Raw genomic sequence first — 11,753 nt, 5'->3', positions numbered from 1 at the left:
ATGACTCGCACGTAAACGCCAGATTAAAATCTCTTTAATGCCTTTGATCATACAGCTCCCCTACCCAAAAGTTTAGTGCCTCCTGTTTCTAATGGCACTAGATAAAGATTCTTTTGTCTGCTTTCCTGGACCCTCACTGAGATCTGGCTTTCACCTTGTTTACTTAACCTCATTTTCCAGTATTTCTAATTTTCTATTCCAGACAGCTCCTTCAAAATTCCACAAAGCACACTTATTCCCATCACACCAGCCCCACTTTCCCCTCTCTCCTACACTTTCCTAAACCCTGCCCATCAGTGGGAGGGCCACCCAGCTGTCTCCCAGTATCCACCCTTCCCTTCTTCTCAGTTTCCAGCTGGGCACAGGGGTGCCTGGAGTAAATAACACATATCCCAGCCTCCCTTGCAGCTGGATATGGTTAAATGACTTCACTTCAGCCTATTTCATGTAAGCAGAAATGCTGTGCATTACTTCTGTCAATGGATTAAGAGGAAAGGATGTGTTTCTTTGCCCTTCTCTGTCCTACTGGCTGGAATGTGCAGCTTGGACAGTCATCTTAGACCATGAAGTAAACACCACATACTGAGGATGTGAGGCAACAAAGTGAGCTTCTAGCCAAGCCTGAACTGCCAGCCTTGATCTAGACTTTCTATCAGAGAGAATAAATTTATATCTAGTAAACCACTATTCTAGTTTTTTGTCTCTCACAGCTGAATCTAATCCTGACCCACATACTCAGCTTTTCTGTTTGTTAGCCATAATGAGCTTCTGTGGCTCAAAACCAAAGGAAACCAAATGCTAAGGAAGGAAGGTAAAAGCTTTAGAAAAATTAAAGGAAGCTGAGGCAAAGTGCACAGGACTTTAGAAAGACATTTCTAAATTATTACTGGCAGGGAAGTGACTACAATTATGTAAGGAGAAACTAGGCAAGCCCAGGCAAAATGCAGGGCTGGATTTTCATGCATTGTATACTGCAGAAATTATGGGCAGAGCAGATCTAATATAACTCTTGAGTGTTAATAAGGTGGTTGAGTTGTACTTTGGTTCTGCTCACATCTTGTGAAGGAAAGAAAGAAGTGGATGCAGTGCTGAGCTGAGAAATATTTAACAACTCCCTGGAGGTTGGGGGGAGTCTAATTAGCTGCATTTCCAGTTTCCGTGGTGTAAATATTCCCTACAAGGTCAACTTCAAGCTATCGATGTTATGTCAGTTGGCTCACAAAATTCCTGAAAGTATCACAATCTGCTCTCATGAGCTGGTTTGAGCTGGTATGAGCTGGCTCCAGCACAAAAGGGGGCGGTGAGGAGGGCTGAAATAGCAATGCATGTAATGAACCTCACTAGGTGCCAGGCACTGTGAGAGCCATTTTGCATATATTATCTTCCTTAATCCTTTCACGCAACACTGAGAGGTAAGGCCAAACTTCCCCAACCATTAATCTTTTGGGGGAAAATTCCAATACATGTGGATTTATATTTATATATCTTCTCCACAACCCTGGAAGACGTGTTGGTCATTCCTATTATGGATAATTAGAAAAAGTAGGAAATGGAGGTTAGGAAGGAAAACTAGGGTATAGTGGATATTATCTGGGTTTTGACAATGCAGCAATGACTCTCTCCTCCTCCTCTGACAATAGTCATTGGATTCTTTGGGGAATTACCTGTACGCAGTCCTATCGAGCTTTCAGTTAAGATGTCCTTTCTTCACCAGGACCCTACCTAAACCAGACTAATCAGACTCTCTCTGCTGGAGCTTTGAATGATGAACATGAATGTGAGGGATGGAAAAAAACTAGCTATCATTCATTCATTTCAGCAGGTAGTGAGGGCAAGACTTGATTCCTGCTATGGAGTCCCCGGAGCTGCCCTGGTTCCTGTGTTCCCTGAGCCTAGCTCTCTAGCCTTCCTTTGAGGCTGTGAGCTCGCCAATATCCTCCCAATGCTCAGCTTTTCTAAGTTAGCCATAATGAGTTTCTGTGGCTTGAAACCAAAGAAATCCAAATGCTAAGAAAGGAAGGTAAAAGTTTTAGAAAAATTAAAGGAAGCTGAGGCAAATGCAGAGGGCTTTAGAAAGGCATTTCTAAATCACTACTGGCAGAGAAATGGCTACAATAATGTAAGGAGAACCTAGGAAAGCCCATTCAAAATTCAGGGCTGGATTTTCATGCATTTCACTGCAGAAATTATGGGCAGAGCTGACCTTATATAACTCCGGGTGTTAATAAGGTGTTTGAGCTGTACCATCAGATGCTCATCACAGGGTTATTATTTTTTTTAAGCTTTTTTTTTTTTTGTTAATTTATTTATTTATTTATTTAGGCTGCACTGGGTCTTCGTTCCTGCACTTGGGCTCTTTGTTCCTGCACTTGGGCTCTTTGTTGTGACGCACGGGCTTCTCTAGTTGCAGCTCGTGGGCTCAGTAGTTGCAGCATGAGGGCTTAGTTCCCCAACCAGGGATTGAACCGGGCCCCCTGCATTGGGAGTGCAGAGTCTTAACCACTGGACCACCAGGGAAGTGCCCTGGGTTAATAAGCACAGGGTTATTAAGTAAAGGCAACTCAAACCATTTCACATCTAAAGTATCCAGGTTACCCTGTGTTTTTAGAATCACTATGAAACAGATGGGAGTATTTTTTTTTATTGTATTTTATATTGATCATTTGGATGGAGGACCAGAGAGAAAACACAGACCACTAAGCACTCTTAGTTAGCATTTTATCTTCTAGAAAGTAAGATGAATTTACAATTATCTCCTTTAAAACTATTAGCAGTAGAGAGCCTGGCAGGTTTCTAGTAGGGAAGCCAGGAGTTGTATTCGGGTTTGTGTGACTGCCCAGCATTTCTGCTAGTTCTATGCCTCAACCAAAATTTTCCCCATCACCCCTTCCTGCAGTGATCTCACCCTGCTCTGAATTCCTAAAATGCTCGCTTTCTGTCTCAACATTCCATTCATTTGACATTCAACACGGTGATTTGCTGGGTCTTCATGTGAGGAAAAGTACTTGCTAAGCTCTAACATACCAAACAAATGTTAGTTATTATGTTATTGTGTATGTGCATATATTAGTGTGTACATGTATAAAATATATACATATAATTGTACATATATGTGTATATGTATGTGCAGTTACAGTTATATAGTTATTATATGTCTCTTATTTTCCCTTAACTAGGTTATAAACTTCTTGAGGCCCATTTATCCATCTTTCTACCTTCCACTGCTCATAGTTGGAACACACTTGACAGTCAATCTGCTGATGATTTGAGTGCAGGGACTAGCCTCCATCATTTCTATGACTTTCAGCCACTTATCTCCACTGCCCTCCCGTGTCCTACAGGGCTGCTAGGAGGACTGAATGAGATAATGGGTGCAGAGCACCCTGGATTGGTTGGTTCCGTGTGGCCTGTGACAGGAAAAACTCTCTTAGTTCCCCCTTCAACCTCTTGTCTTCCTTTTCACAGAAGTTTGGGTCATGGATATGATCAGAATCACGTTTCCCTTTTTCAGTAATAGATTTCTGAAGAAGTTGTTTCTAGACCTCTGAATGGGCGGTAGGAGACCTCATCCAACTAGAGCAGACTGATCTTGACTGCTTTAAAAGTGTTGAAAGCAAATGAAAGCCATCAGCTCACAGTGAATGTTTTCACAATGCAGCAGTTTTCCTTCTCTCACCCCACTCATCATCTAGCCCGGTGCTGTCCAATAGATCTTTCTGTGCTGACGGAAATGCACTATACCTGCGCTTTCCAATATAGTAACCACCGGCTACATGAGGTTTTTGTACACTTAAAACATGGCTCATGCGAATGAGGAACTGAATTTTTTTTTAATTATTATTTCTTTTTTTTAAAATAAATTTATTCATTTGTTTATTTTTGGCTGCGTTGGGTCTTTGGTGCTGTGCGCGGGCTTTCTCTAGTTGCGGCAAGCGGGCTCTACTCTTCATTGCAGTGCGCGGGCTTCTGATTGCGGTGGCTTCTCTTGTTGCAGAGCACAGGCTCTAGGGCGCCCGGGCTCAGTAGCTGTGGCTCGCGGGCTCTAGAGCACAGGCTCAGTAGTTGTGGCACGCAGGCTTAGTTGCTCCGCGGCATGTGGGATCTTCCCGGACCAGGGCTCGAACCCCTGTCCCCTGCATTGGCAGGCGGATTCTTAACCACCGCGCCACCAGGGAAGTCCCAAGGAACTGAATTTTAAATTGTATTTAATTTTAATCAATTAAAATTTAAATAGCCACATGCTACCATATGCGACAGCACAGAGCTAACTTTAGAGAATCTGGGTCTTTTTGTTCATTCATTCATTTATCATTCAATCAAAATCTACTGAGTACCTAATATAAGTTAGGCACAGTACTCAGCCCTGACAGGGGGTTCAATGGTTAGTCTCTCATCTGAAAGAGCTCAAAATTTCTTTGAGGAAGGGACTCCCCTGGTGGTCCAGTGGTTAAGTCTCTGTGCTCCCAGTGCAGGGGGCATGGGTTTGATCCCTGGTCAGGGAACTAAGATCCCACATGTGGCGTGGCCAAAAAAAAAAAAAATTGTTTGAGGAAACAAATGATATTTTGAGATGACCTCAAGACCTTCATTTGTCTTCTGACTATATCATGTCCTCTTGAAAAAAGTAGCTGGAGATTTCTTAGGCATGGGTCACCCTGCAGATGTCCTTACCTCCCCGACTTCCCCTGCTGGATTAGGATCCTTGCCTGAGCTAGAGGCAGCTCCCAAGGGCTGGCAAGAGTCCAGCGATATGACCAGAGGAGAGAATGCCCAACAGGGCTGCCCAACAAGGTTATTCTACCCTGGGGCATGTGTGCATAACCCATTCAGAGTTTGAAAGTGAGACACAAGCAAGGACGCAAATATCAGAGCAGTGCAAAACCCCAAAGGCAACGAGCTAGGGCAGTGAGCCAAATGATAATGTTAATAATGAGGATTGTTAAGAGGCAGCGAAGCATAGAGGTTGGTTGCTTTGTCTCTGGAGCCAAACTTCCTGGAATTCAATCCCAGCTCTAGCCCTTGCTGCCGTGCAAAGTTTCTGTGCTGTATCCTCACCCGTGAAAGGGGTGTTGTAAAGGCCTTCTTCTCAGAGACTTACCACGAAAATTAGATGAATAGAACATGGAATTGAACCAGAGTGAGCTGGTTCCAGCGTCCACTCTCTGACCGATGTGGTACACTGCTGGATTTGGGATGAGGTAGACTAGGGTTCGAATCTAACTCCCGCTATGTAATCTTGAGAAAGTGAGCTGCCTCATGGAACTTCTCATTTTCCTCTTTGGTAAAATGAAGATACAATGATGACAGTGGAGGTTTGTGAAGGTTTAATGGATTGATTCCTGGGTAGTGCTCAGGATAGTGCCTACAGGGCACTGTGTGTGCCCAAGCAGCGTGGGCCTGTGTTACTTCACACTATGCACCGGGGCCCATGCAGGGCCACGCGGCAGACACTGAGGCTGGGGAGAGCAGCAGACGGAGAGATACTGAGCCACAGGGTGGGCTGGGTGGGCCGGGAGGTGAGGTGTGCTCCTGGAGCTGCTTGAACAGCAGGGTGGCTTGAGACCGCTATGGCCTCCTGAAGACACAACATGCCAGTTCTGCAGGGTGCAGATTGCTGGATTCCAGCCTATCCCTGTCCCCTGAGGTAACCTGCATGTCAACCTGTTCTCTGACAAGGAAAACATTTTGACTTGACAGATTTGATGCAGGAACTTACAACAGGGACATTTTGATGCAGCCTCCTTAGAACAGTCCTGTCAGAGTGTAAAATGGTAAACCACGGCCATTTCTTATAAAGTTAAATATATTCTGAGTTATACTACTCCTAGATATTTACTCAAGAGAAAAACTCACATCCACAAAAAAAGTTGTATATGACTCTTCACAGCAGTTTTATTCATAATAGCCAAAATCAAGAAAAAAACACAAATGTCCTTCGATGGTGAATGAATAAGCCAACTGTATCATATTTATACAATGAAATACTATTCAGAAATCAAAAGGAAAGAACTACTGATTCATGCAAGAATATGGATGAATCACAGAAATGTTATACTGAGCAAAAGAATCCAGACACAAAAGAGTGTCTACTGTAGTTTTATTTATATGACATTCTAGAATAGGCAAAACTACAGGAACAGAAATCAGGTCAGTGGTCACTAGGGGCTAGGAGCGAAGAGAGGGTATTGATTCCAAAGGGGCATAAGGAACTTTCTGGAGCAACGGAAATATTCTGTATCATGATTACAGTGGCATTTATACAACTATATGAATTTGTCAAAACTCATCAAACTGTACTCCTAAAAAGGATGGATTTTACTGTATATAAGCTATACTTCAATATACCTGGCTTTTTTTGGCTGTGCCGCAAGGCTTGTGGGATCTTAGTTCCCCGACCAGGGATCGAACCTGGGCCCTCGGCAGTGAAAGCACGGAGTCCTAACCACTGGACTGCCAGGGAATTCCCCAATATACCTGGCTTAAAAAAAAAATGTAATATCACCAAGCACTACCAAATTCTATGTGAAAGCGTGGGAGTCAGAGAGAGACAGGATGAGCACAACCCACAGGGATGGGCTGAGAGTATCTGGTTTGTACATTTCTCTTCCTTTGTTTTTGTTTTTTTGGCTCCTCCGTGCGGCATGCAGGATCTTCATTTCCCAACCAGGGATCAAACCCGTGCCCACAAAGTCCATTAACCACTGGACTGGCAGAGAAGTCCCTAAATGCTGACAATTTAATAACTTTAGGGGGCCTTGTCAAAAGGTCCCTGGCATCAAAATGGCTGCATCACAATGCCATGTGCACTTCTAAGCAATCAGAAAGATCAACAGACAAATATCTATAAAATACTGTGGTGCCTCAAGAGATTTACGTACAAAGTAGATGGACTAATTCTACATGGAGGAGTCACGGGCACGGTTTCCCCAGGAGGCTGGAGAGAAAACAGCATGTGAAGAGTCTAACGGGTAAGAGTTTGGCATGAATGAGAAAAAGTGCAAAATCGTATATGGTACCCTAGCTCAGGGAGCAGGGAAAGCAGTCAGGGAGTTGAAAGAGAAGCCTGTAAAGTTGCCTGATTCGGGTTGGGAGGCCAGTGTCAGCCCCACTAGAGAGTTTAGAGGCACTGAAGTTACCAACCCAGACACTGACTTGGTCAAGTCCATCTTTTAACAAGAAAGCTCTGGGGAGGGAATTCCCTGGTGGTCCAGTGGTTAGGACTCCACGCTTCCACTGCAGGGGGCACGGGTTCAGGGGAACAAGATCCTGCATGCCACGCAGCGTGGCCAAAAAAAAGAAAAAAGAAAAAAAAAGAAAGCTCTGGGGAAGGCATAGAAGATAGAAGATGGAATGGAGGGAGAAGAGTTAGGAAGGTTCTCTGTGTCCCATCCTTGTCATTGTTTCCATTGAAATCAAATGTGCCTTTCTGGTGGTGTATTGTTCTGAATACCAAAAGTATTAGGTAAGTAGGTCTCAACTAGGATACATCAGCCCCGAAGGTGGCTCAGCTGCCCAGTACTTTGGGACCCTCTGTCTCTTTCCTGAACTGGGGAACCCTAGCTCTCAAGCAACCTCTTCATTCGGGCTCCCAGGGTTACCACAAGTTGGTCTGTGTGGGAGATGCAGCAGTCACAGGAGCAAACCCAAATGGTCATGGTTGGCAGTGGAGAAGATCATCAGAGCCAAGGGACACATGATATTTCCAGCCTCCCCTTGTGAGCAATCCCCTTCAGTGTCGGGTGGTATTTCCAACCTGGGGAAACAACTGACCAATGGTCTGGGAAGAGAGAGTGTCATAAAAGGGCCAGGGCCGCCCGAGCCAGGATGACGGTAGCATGGGGCCCAGACACTCTAGGGAATCCATGAGTGATGGAGAGAGAACTTGAGGGAAAGCAGGGCTACTAGCCAGCCCAGCCCAGCTTCCTCTTTCATGAGCTCATGGTCAAAGCCAGGCCAGACCGGGAGGGTGCCAGCGATTGACTGAGCTTGTTTTTTCCCTAACTTGGTTCTGAGTCACACAGGGCATCTACCCTTCCCAGAAGACCGCCTTAGGTTTCACCCCGGGGCAGCCGATCAAGCTCCAGTCCTAACACGCGATCCCCATTCTCGCCGGAGGCGGGCCAGCCGAGGCCTCTCTGGGCGGAGGCTGGGCCCCTCCCAACCTTCAAAGAAAAGGGCCTATGCAGGCAGCTGCTTTGGAGGTAGGAGGGAGGCACTGGCTAACTTTTGAACACACAGGGGAGACGCTGCTGAATCAAGGAGCTACCGGGGAGGGAGGCCCATTCGAGAGCCTTTAATCTAAGCCCTTGACTTTACAGATCAACTCATTCAGTAAGTACAGGGTGTCTGAAAAGGCAGGACAAAAGGGGAAATGCTTTATTTGTTGCCCTTCCTGCCCACCCCCCACATTACGCTTTGAACTAAATCGCAGTCATATTCTCCAATGCTGACATTGGAGCAATCTACAGAGAGACTCCCACACGAACACCTCTAATATTGAGTTAAAGAGCCCTATGTTTCTAGCCTTTTCAGGCAGTCTGTATGCTCTAGACACTGAAAATAGAACGATGAACAAGATGGATAAAGTCCTGCTTTCAAGGAGTTATAATCTGGTGAGAAGGAAACTGAGGCCAGAGGGAGGAGCCACAACCCTGGGGTCCTAGGAAGCCAGTGTTGGACCAGAACAGGGATGCTGGGTTCTTTTCTCAGCTCCCCACTCTCAGCAGCCTCTGGGGAAGTTTGGCTGAGTTGGACTGGGCTGGGCCGGGCCAGGCTGGGCTGAATCCAGGGCAGGGGATATCATGTTCTTTTGTGACCTTGCCTTGGGCCTCCAGGCACCCTTGCCATCCTTTTGCGTCAGGGAAAACTGCCAGGGCCTGATCTTGGCCCTCCTAAGGCCCAGATGAAAGTCTTTGGGGGTCATTTATTAACTTGCTGCCTAGAACTCACCACCGCCACCCCCCCCCCATGCCTCTGGCAAGAATTGTTCTGGCTAGAATGTGTGTGTATATGGGGGCCAGGGGAAAGTTGTTTACAGTCATTCTCATTGGCTGAACAAGAACTAGGAATGCAGAAGTCTCTGCTTCTCTGGAGAAAAGAAAAAGCCACAAAACCTACCTGAAATGGAGAGGGAGAGAAGGGAGGACGAAAAGAGAGAAATTGTATCCCCTGATGATCTTAGCACTTGGAGGCTATTTTATCATCCTGGTCTCTTACTCCTGGGTTAGTTCACTACTGTCCACATCTGCTCCAAAGCAGCCCCTCTTCCCATAATTATAATAATGGCCACTATGGGAAAAACACCCACATTGTGCCTATTCATATTCTTAATCCTTACAACAACCTTAAGGCCAGTTGGCCCATATTTCAATTAAGGAAACATTTTCAGAGAAGTTAAGTAGCTGGCCCAATACCTTGTGGTTGATAAGTACCAGAGCTGGAATTTAAACCCACTTTCCTCTAATGCCACTAGATGATAATATACTCTTTTTGCTACCCCATGTTTCCCTTCTATCTCAAACCCACCTCAAGTCAATAAATAGTTATTGAGCATCTATTAAATGCCAGGTGCAGCTGAGAGTTTTCAATTTTCATTCCCTGACCCCAAGGCCCTGGCTCCATCCCTCTATCCCTGCTTCCCTTTCTCAGAAGCGCCCACTTCCAAATATCTGTCTCCCTCTCCTCTGCCAATTCTGCCTCCTTCCCATTACCTCTGTCCCCCATTCTAGCCTGTGGTTAGCAATGCAGCAGTATTCCAGGTGGGGCAGTAGGCATGACTCACTCTTATGTTACTTATAAAGGGTAAGAGCCAGGGCTTTGCCATCCATCAACTGCACAGTTATTCCTGACTCAATGGCAGGTCACCCTGAGCCACAGTTGAGTATCCCCTTTGAAGAGGAAACGTAGAGGCCTCTGAGGAGACACAGCTGTATAAACAGACACCTCTGGGGGTGAGGGGTAGCTCCTCAGAGGAGATGAATTTAAGAATATTTATTAAGGGAACTCTTGTACACTGTTGGTGGGAATGTTAATTGGTGCAGCCACTATGGAAAACAGTATGCAGGTTCCTCAAAAAAACTGAAACTAGAACTACCATATAATCCAGCAATTCCACCTCTGGGTACATATCTGAAGAAAACAAAAACACTAATTTGAAAAGATACATGCACCTACATGTTCAGAGCAGCATTATTTACAATAGTCAAGACGTGGAAGCAACCTAAATGTCCATCAATAGATGAAAGGATAAAGATGTGGTATATATATATATATATATATATACACACACACACACACACACACACACACACACACACAATGGAATGTTACTCGGCCATAAAAAAGAATGAAATTTTGCCATTTGCAGCAACGTGGATGGACCTAGAGAGTATCATGCTTAGTGAAATAAGTCAGATGGAGAAAGGCAAATACTCTGTTATCATTTATATGTGGAATCTAAAAAATAAAACTAATGTATATAACAAAACAGAAACCAAATCATAGATGTTGAGAACAAACTAGTGGTTACCAATAGGGAGAGGGAAAGGGGGAGGGGCAAGATAGGGGTATAGGATTAAGAGATACAAACTACTAGGTATAAAAAAGATAAGAGGGCTTCCCTGGTGGCGCAGTGGTTGGGAATCCGCCTGCCAATGCAGGGGACACGGGTTCGAGCCCTGGTCTGGGAGGATCCCACATGCCGCTGAGCAACTAGGCCCGTGAGCCACAATTGCTGAGCATGCGCGTCTGGAGCCTGTGCTCCGCAACAAGAGAGGCCGCGACAGTGAGAGGCCCACACACCGCGATGAAGAGTGGCCCCCGCTTGCCGCAGCTAGAGAAAGCCCTCACACAGAAATGAAGACCCAACACAGCCAAAAATAAATAATAAATAAATAAATAAAATTAAAAAAAAAAAAAAAGATAAGCGACAAGGATGTATTGTACAGCACAGGGAAATACAGCCATTATTTTGTAATAACTTTAAATGGAGTACAATCTATAAAATATTGAATCACTATGTTGTACACCTGAAACTAATATAATATTGTAAAAAAACTATACTTCAATTAAAAATATATATATTTATTAAGCCCCTACTGGGTGAAAGGCCAAGTACTAGAGAAACCACAGAGATACCATGAGGAAAAAGGGAGGATGTGGTCCTGTATGCTCGAGGAGATGATATTCCAGTGGGGGAGAGACACAACAACAAAAAGTAAACAAATACGTAAAATGATTCCCTACCGTGGTGAGCATTAACAAGAAAACAAACAAGGGGCTAAGAAAGAGGTTAGTGGGAGGTCAAGAACACAGGTCAAAGAAGGGGAATGAAGGAACTTGGTGATCTTGGGCAGATAGGGATGATATGAGGAGAGCTGGAAATGGAAAGGGGCAAAGGCCTTTCCCCAGTATTAGGGCAGTGAGAACCCGTGCAGCTGCTGGTCTCAGCCCCTGGCCCTTTCTGGCCTTAACTCATCCCCCAGCTGTCACTCCTGCACCCTGTCATTGACTTAATGATTCACTCTCAACCTTCCCCAGCTTCCTGTGCGGCAGGGAGGGGGTGGGGCAGAGCCCTGGCTCTCTGAGAGTCCCAGAATCGGGATCGGATTGGTTGAGAAGGAATGGTGAGCCGTCTGGGTTCTCTGGTTCTTCTCTTGGTCCCATTCTGACTTTGCCACAAAGAAAGGTCTCTCTGTGCCAGGAGGACAGTGAGGATAACTAGGTCCAGCTGGGGCCCGGATTCCAGATATAGG

This window comes from Balaenoptera musculus, chromosome 11, assembly GCF_009873245.2.
Source record: "Balaenoptera musculus isolate JJ_BM4_2016_0621 chromosome 11, mBalMus1.pri.v3, whole genome shotgun sequence".
In the NCBI taxonomy this organism is placed as follows: Eukaryota; Metazoa; Chordata; class Mammalia; order Artiodactyla; family Balaenopteridae; genus Balaenoptera; species Balaenoptera musculus.
Note: the sequence above shows the minus strand (reverse complement) of the source record.